Raw genomic sequence first — 8242 nt, 5'->3', positions numbered from 1 at the left:
TGTACTCTGTCGTCGACCCTAAGCCATCCCAGCCTGTCAAAGTGGGCAGGGGTGAGGTGGGTTCGGGGGGTGAGGCCAAGTAGGAGCCTGACCAGTTTGTTTTGGGAGGTCTGGAGCCTTGTTTTAAGGGCCTTTGAGGTGCTGTGGTACCAAGAGGTGGATGCATAGTCAAAGAAACCTTGTACGAGGGCTCCTGTTAAGGTCTTCAAGGTGTTTTTGCTGACCAGTGAGGAGATCCTGTAAAGGAATCTTGTTCTTTGATTGACTTTTTTGATTACGTTGGTACTGTTTTAAATTATGTGAAATTGTGTAATAATTGTGAAATAGATTCAGTATTAAAACAGTGTTACAACAGTCACTGTACAATTAATTAATACCAAAAATAGAATAGAATTGGATTGGATAATTGAATTGTAGTGAAATTAAACAACTACCAAGGTTCAATGTTGTAATTGTTACATCTTGTGCAGGTACATGAGTAAAACTCATTTTGGTTTGGCTTTTCAGACAATGTAGCAGCATAGTTATTAATGATAGAGTGCAAAGAGAAAGGAGAGAATTAAATAGATTCAAGAGCGTCATCAAGCATGTGCATATCTTGGTAGCAGTATTTTTTATTTCCCCCCCAGTAGCTGTTGTGTTACCTATAACTTTGTGCACTGTACGTATCACAGTGTATTCTATGTACAACAGAAAAAGAAAGGGGAAGCCTCTGGTGTGTGAAGGACCTGAAGGTGAACAATGAGCCGTTTATCTTGAATGAATAATAACAATTAACAAAACAATAAGTATAACTGAAACGGGTATAGCGGGAGGAGGAATCATTCTCCTCATTGGCTGAACAGTAGCGGGAGGGGCGAGCTTTCAGGAAGTGAGACAGTTTTGTTTTTGTTTTGCTTTCGGCAGTGCTAGAGGAGCAGTATGTCAGAAGAGAGCAGTCACATCACATGATTATACCAGTATAGGTTTTAAAACACCGGCCTCACTTCAAAGGTAATTAACAACCAAGTGGCTTGAATGATCACCATCTGCGGTTATATCGTAATTTTACTTCATTGGTTGGGGCGAAACTTCTGTTCTATAGGCTAGCTCTGCTCCTGAATTCTTGTCAGATGTTCAGCTAGCATTGCTTGCTAACAGGGCACAGGCTATGCAAAGTATACATTATACATTCAAAACGTTATATCATGAGACAATCGCTTAATATTGGCTTACCAGTGGGCTATTTTTAATCTAAAACTGTGTTTTTCAATCTTTGTCATATCATGGTCCATTTTAGCCCCATATAGTCCTGCAACAAACAGTCAAAAAGTGCTTTAGTTTTCGAGATACCCCTACCGGAGTTAGGACCAAACACAACATAGTTTTTCCTCATCTCTAAGGCCTCCCATACATGAAATGGATTATTGTATAAAAATATTTTACTGCAAAAGTGGTGAAATTGTTATTTAAAGTTATACACCTCAAACTAAAAATAAAGCCTGTCCGTCTGGTGGTTGAGGCACTTAAAGGCATGTAGATTCACAATGGAAGCTCTGAGAGGTTCAAAACTTGGCATACTTGAAGCCAGAACATACCTCTACATTCTAGAAAAGACTGAATGTCAATATCTGAATGTCAATATGAGATATAGTCATTTGAACACATACTTACAGTAGGCGGAATTGTACATCTATGTAGATGTCTTCTCTACTTTGTAGTGACTCTGGAATGGATTGTCATAGCAACACATATGATGGCTTGTAGGAAAGGTGAGGTTCTACTGAATCCAGCAATACCAATTGTGTAAATGTAGCTTGCATAATCGTGGAGTTATGGCACAAAACATATATGGTGTCCCAAACGGGGGGAAATAAAACTAATGAAATCTACAGTATCACATTAGTTTTATTTTTACTTCACTTATCAAGGGTGGGAAAACATAAACAAATCACTTGAGTAGAAGTCCCTAAAATGTATGAAATGTCTCAAACTTGAGAAATGAGAAATTGTGAACAAATAGATGCCGCTTCAATAGAGAAATATGCAAGCCTAGATTGGAACTACTAACTATTATTATGTTGCAGCACATGACCTGGATGTTCCCTCATCAAGCTCAAATCTCAATATTATCCTCATAAATATAAATAATCAAGTTATTCATTTCTGTTATTTGAGTTATTTGGTTACAGTCAATTTATACTACAGTATTTGGCTCCACCTATGTGCATCTTATGTGATCTTATAATGTGAAGTGTATCGGAAATCGGGGCCGATCATGACATTTTTAAATGATCAGATCAGGAGCACAAAAATGTGATTGGGACATCCCTAGTATCAATATGATAGCCATATCATGATATTAGACTGTATATTGTCCGTGATTTGGGATATTGTACTATTGTGATATTGGAGGAGTTGCATAAAAATATAATTTTCAGATGGGGAAAAATCGGTATCGGCAGATACTCAAAATTAAAATGATCTTACTAAATGTTGCTCAACAGAGAGATGATGATGTTCATAACACCGTGGCTCTATATACAGACAATATGCTGCAGTAATGAGCAAGTTGCAAATGTTGAGTGAGAGCATGCCTGCACCAGTCTCATCAAGAAGACTGAATAGGGTTGATACAACATTGTTTAACATACAAATATATTTTTCATTTGTGTGAAGGCCAGTACAAGACCAGAACATCTGACAGCCATTATGGCTGGTACTGGTATGTGTACCAGAGACTTATGGTCCTTCATGCAGCATCAGAAAGGTTGATGAAGTTGTACATCATCTGCTCCTCTCGTACCCAGATCTCTTTGTGTATGATGACAAATATACAATAATACTGGTAATATGCCGAGGCGGCAGTGCCTCAGGGATAGAGTGGCCAATAGAGCGGCTGGATGGAGAACCGTGAGGTTCGCAAGACAAATTTCAGTGTGAACTAACAATATACCGTTAGTACTATATCATACCATATTCTCAGTTCGATCCAGGGCTCCCCCAGAGTTAGACTCTGAACCCCTAATTGATCCCGATGTGCAGGTCGGTGCCTTGTATGGTTTCCTCTGCCATCGGTGTGTGACTGAATGTGTGAATGTAATGCACAATCTATGTAAAGTGCTTTGGATAAAAGCTCTATATACTGTAAATGCACCAATTTCCATTTACGGTATATAAACTCCTTGACTGTTATGATGACATACTGAAGACACTGACTCTGAGGAAGAAGATGATATTGTCTAAATACAAACCCTGGAAACATACAGCATTATAATTTGTAGAACATGGAAAGTCTGATGTTGCATGCTCTAAAAGTGTGCCCATGGGAAATGGGCACAATGAGAGAAGATGCAAATATCCAAGAAAATCCAGAACTACTACATAGACCTGCAGATATATCGATGAAGAAAACCATGGACCAGTGTCTTCAGTATGTCATAACTCTTATTTATTGAAAGTGATGACTTGTCATCACTTTCATTTATTTAAAGAAAGATGTTAACTATTTCAGTGAGATTAATAAAAGCTTTGACATAGATACTGGTCTGCTGTTCTAATTCTTTGTTTTATAGCTGCTATATTTCGTTTAGATATTTAGTGTTTTAGGTAGCATTTATGATATTTGTCATCATATGCAAAGAGATCTGGGTACGAGAGCAGCCGATGTACAACTTCATCAATCTTTCTGATGCTGCATGTGAAGGCCCTGTCTCTGGTACTCTGACCAGTGACCATGTGAAGGCCCTGTCTCTGGTACTCTGACCAGTGACCATGTGAAGGCCCTGTCTCTGGTACTCTGACCAGTGACCATGTGAAGGCCCTGTCTCTGGTACTCTGACCAGTGACCATGTGAAGGCCCTGTCTCTGGTACTCTGACCAGTGACCATGTGAAGGCCCTGTCTCTGGTACTCTGACCAGTGACCATGTGAAGGCCCTGTCTCTGGTACTCTGACCAGTGGCCATGTGAAGGCCCTGTCTCTGGTACTCTGACCAGTGACCATGTGAAGGCCCTGTCTCTGGTACTCTGACCAGTGACCATGTGAAGGCCCTGTCTCTGGTACTCTGACCAGTGACCATGTGAAGGCCCTGTCTCTGGTACTCTGACCAGTGACCATGTGAAGGCCCTGTCTCTGGTACTCTGACCAGTAGTCCTGGTTTTGTCTATGAACTGATTGCAACAAGACCGCAAGGACTTTTTTGTGCTATCCCTTTTGGACTAATTGTATGACTGTACTCTGTTGCTGTTTTTACATTTATGTCTAATAAACTATTAAATCCATCAATCAATCAATCAATTGTGCTGGCCTTCCCACAAATGAAACAATATATTTGCAGTGATGTAATTAGGTTTCCAATGTAATGAGTCCCAGGATGCAGGGATGGTCTTGTAGATGAGTCCCAGGGACATTTGATGAGTCCCACTTCAGCGACGTTTTGTCAGTCACATTTTGTCATTTTTACAAATTGCAGCATTAAACTATCATTTCATTTTTGATTGTTATAATGTGATTATATTCATGTAGAAATGTATGAAAGAAGTGAATACAATTCCAAATCTGAAAACTTTAATATTTGCAAAGATGTTTGCAACAACAGTGCAAAGTATGCAAACAGAACAACACAACAGTGCAACGTATGCAGAACAGTAAATAATATAATGGCACCAAAATAATGTAAAATATATAAATAATAATAATAATGTGGTGCAATCAGTGAGCTTAAGTATGGTTCATTTAATGCACTGCAGCACAGCTCATTTAAAGTGACTCATTGTCTGTTTGTGAATCGGGTCTGCTTGTCACGCTAAAACATGTTCCCCTAAATATTTCTGTCGGAGGCAGCGCGGTTTAGTTGAGAGAGTTGCGACATCTCCGTTCACTGCTTATTCGTGGGGCTGCAACGGGCTGCAAGCGTCACTGATCACTCAATTGTCGTCACTCTCTCTCTAAACGGCTCTAGTCTACTCTAGAGGCTGCGCTCGGAGCGCTCCGCTCCCCGGTCAGAGCTCGCCTGAGCAACATGGCGGCGCGCTGTGTTGACAATGTAGTTACAACAAATTAGTGGTTCTACAACGATTTCTACATGGATTTAATTTTTTATAACATAGGATGAGGTCGGATGTGGGCATACAAAATGATCGTTTCCGTAGATTATTGTTTTACCGCATTTTTTCCCCCCGCGATTTCTTTTCAGTGGGAGTACAGTAGTGCATCCCATGGACGCACAGGTTGATGGTCTATTGCGTCCCAAAACTATAAAGTGCGTTTTTGGACGCAAAACGCACCCTAGTTACATCACTGTATTTGTATGTTAAACAGTGTTGTATCCTATTCAACAATGTTGTACCTGTTCAGTCTTCTTGACGAGACGGCATGCTCTCACTCTGGTCTTACTGGAGTAGTTTTCTCAACATGATACAGTATATGATGAGGAGAGGAGAGTATATTGAATTTGGGTTTGCCAGGGTTTTATGAACATCATCTCTCTGTTGAACAACAGTTAGTGTTGAAGGTCTTCTGCCGTGGGCTTTATACATTATGGGTCTTGTTTCGTGCCTTTTTCCAACTGTTTAGCAAAGATGATACAAAGATTTGGATCCAATATTCCATTTTGGTAAAAGTTTAAAGATACACTTCAGAATTTGTACAGTATCTATGTTGTGCATTGCGCACACTATTTCTAGGCACTGTATGTGCACTGTATGTGCAGTAACCATATTACAAGTGATGCTAATTAAGTCTATTTTCCATTCTGGTGAAACAGTGTCAGGGCAGGGTTCTGCTATTGTCAGTGTAGACTACGGGACAGGCAGTAGGCTCTGTTACACTAAAGAGAACTAAATGCTAGGTCACTCTCCACTCCAGTCAGCTAAATAGCTACTTGATTTGACAAGGTTCATCTCATCTTTTCACATTCCAAAATATGTGAAATGATTTTACCTGTCATTTTATGAAGAAAGCCACATACTGTAGGCAATAAGATGCAGGTGGAGCCAAATACTGTAGTGTAGTATAACTTGACTGTAACCAAATAACTCAAATAACAGAAATGAATAACTTGATTATTTATATTTATGAGGATAATATTGAGATTTGAGCTTGATGAGGGAACATCCAGGTCATGTGCTGCAACATAATAATAGTTAGTAGTTCCAATCTAGGCTTGCATATTTCTCTATTGAAGCGGCATCTATTTGTTCACAATTTCTAATTTCTCAAGTTTGAGACATTTCATACATTTTAGGGACTTCTACTCAAGTGATTTGTTTATGTTTTCCCACCCTTGATAAGTGAAGTAAAAATAAAACGAATGTGATACTGTAGATTTCATTAGTTTTATTTCCCCCCGTTTGGGACACCATATATGTTTTGTGCCATAACTCCACGATTATGCAAGCTACATTTACACAATTGGTATTGCTGGATTCAGTAGAACCTCACCTTTCCTACAAGCCATCATATGTGTTGCTATGACAATCCATTCCAGAGTCACTACAAAGTAGAGAAGACATCTACATAGATGTACAATTCCGCCTACTGTAAGTATGTGTTCAAATGACTATATCTCATATTGACATTCAGTCTTTTCTAGAATGTAGAGGTATGTTCTGGCTTCAAGTATGCCAAGTTTTGAACCTCTCAGAGCTTCCATTGTGAATCTACATGCCTTTAAGTGCCTCACCCACCAGACGGACAAGCTTTATTTTTAGTTTGAGGTGTATAACTTTAAATAACAATTTCACCACTTTTGCAGTAAAATATTTTTATACAAGAATCCATTTCATGTATGGGAGGCCTTAGAGATGAGGAAAAACTATGTTGTGTTTGGTCCTAACTCCGGTAGGGGCTATGCCGACTTCTGGGGGCCATTGTCGCAGTACTAATATGTGCCCTCTCCCTACGCTCATGAAGTTTAAAAGCTTTAGCGCCTCCCCGGCACCTCCCCTGGTCGAAATTTCCAACCGACTTCTGTTCACTCGACATGCACGCGCACGCACACTTCCTTGATAAACATGGAAGCGACTGACAAAAGACGGGATGTAAAGGCTCAGTTCAAATGGCGAGTTGGATTTTCTGGGCCGATCCTAAATTTGAATTAGTGTAAACCTGCATCGGCCCTACACGTTTTGGATTAATGGTGTGGTAAGGATAAGAAACGATGTTTGCGGAAACTTGCGCCGTTTCTGAAACGCGGTGGGAGGGGCCCAGTGTGTGACCTCATCTCGGAGCTACAAATGAGCGTAGGGAGAGGGCACATATGGGGCTAGGTCCATTTATGTATTCTGCATTTGAGCCACGGACCACCATTTGATGAGATGTACTGTAGCCTCTAAGAGCCAAAAATAAAGAGTATGTTGTCCACAATTCCATGCTGTATTGATGTTCGTGTCATTATAGGAGGGATAACAGGCAAATTTTGATCAAAATAACAATTCTTCTCCATTCTCTAATTATGTAGACTTTGTGTAAATTAAGTCAGCCAGGTGTTTAACAATAATTTAAGTCTTGAGTCTTGTAACATGAATTTAGCCGCAATTTGCAACTCTAGATTTTTTTTACAATGGGGTGAATCTAGCCCTACAAGCAGAACCCAATGCTACTGAAGTTTCTGACATTTTTGTGACTCAGATAGCATGGGGTACGTCCTATTCCACCTCTACCCTGCCACCTGGTACGCGGACATAAATAAAACATAAACACCGTGGATACGGCCTGTCTGCGCTCTTTGAGGACTTTTTTTCGTGTGAGGGCTTCTGAATGTTTGAAGTATAAGTACCTATACATACCGCTGCGAATATCTCCTGTGGCGCGGAAGCCGTTAAGTATTTTTAATCTTTGTTTGACCGATTTGGTCGCTTTGATTCTTCTTTTCCTTCCTTGTTTATTGACACCTCATTGTACCGCCTATCTGGCTAGCTAGTGGCGCTATAGCTATGACAGAGCAGATCAGAGGCAGGAACGTAGCCGGTACAAGCCAACCCCGCAGCGGGAGGCGGTACAATTGGATTTCAATAAACAAGGCAGGAAGAGAGGAATCAAAGCTTCCAAATCGGTCGAACAAAGATACTTAACGGCTTCCGCGACACAAGAGAATTCGCAGCGGTATGTATAGGTACTTATAGTTGACACCTTCAGAATAACGCAAACGAAAAGAAGACGTCAAACGGCGCGGACACGATGTTACCGAGGATTTTTATGTCCGCGTTCCAACATTCCCATACGAAAAAAAGTAACGCACAGGGACCCTACGGGTCAGCCCG

The 8242-nt window shown here is 40.4% G+C and overlaps 1 protein-coding gene across 8 annotated transcripts in view; it reads left to right on the top strand.

Annotated features, from left to right (window-relative positions):
* Positions 1-855: 855 nt before the first annotated feature.
* LOC310865991 (serine/threonine-protein kinase VRK1-like) overlaps positions 856-8242 on the top strand; it is a 26319-nt gene continuing 18932 nt past the window's right edge. For 7 of the 8 annotated variants that reach the window (XR_014569863.1, XM_083775247.1, XM_083775246.1 and 4 more), the window contains exon 1: positions 856-993. The gene's annotated coding sequence lies outside the window, so the exon portion shown is untranslated. The remainder of the gene's footprint in view (positions 994-8242) is intronic. The other variant, XM_083775243.1, reaches the window with a different exon arrangement.

This window comes from Protomyctophum parallelum (assembly GCF_964188405.1).
Source record: "Protomyctophum parallelum genome assembly, chromosome: 10".
NCBI lineage: Eukaryota > Metazoa > Chordata > Actinopteri > Myctophiformes > Myctophidae > Protomyctophum > Protomyctophum parallelum.
Note: the sequence above shows the minus strand (reverse complement) of the source record. Positions and strands in the feature narration are given on the sequence as shown.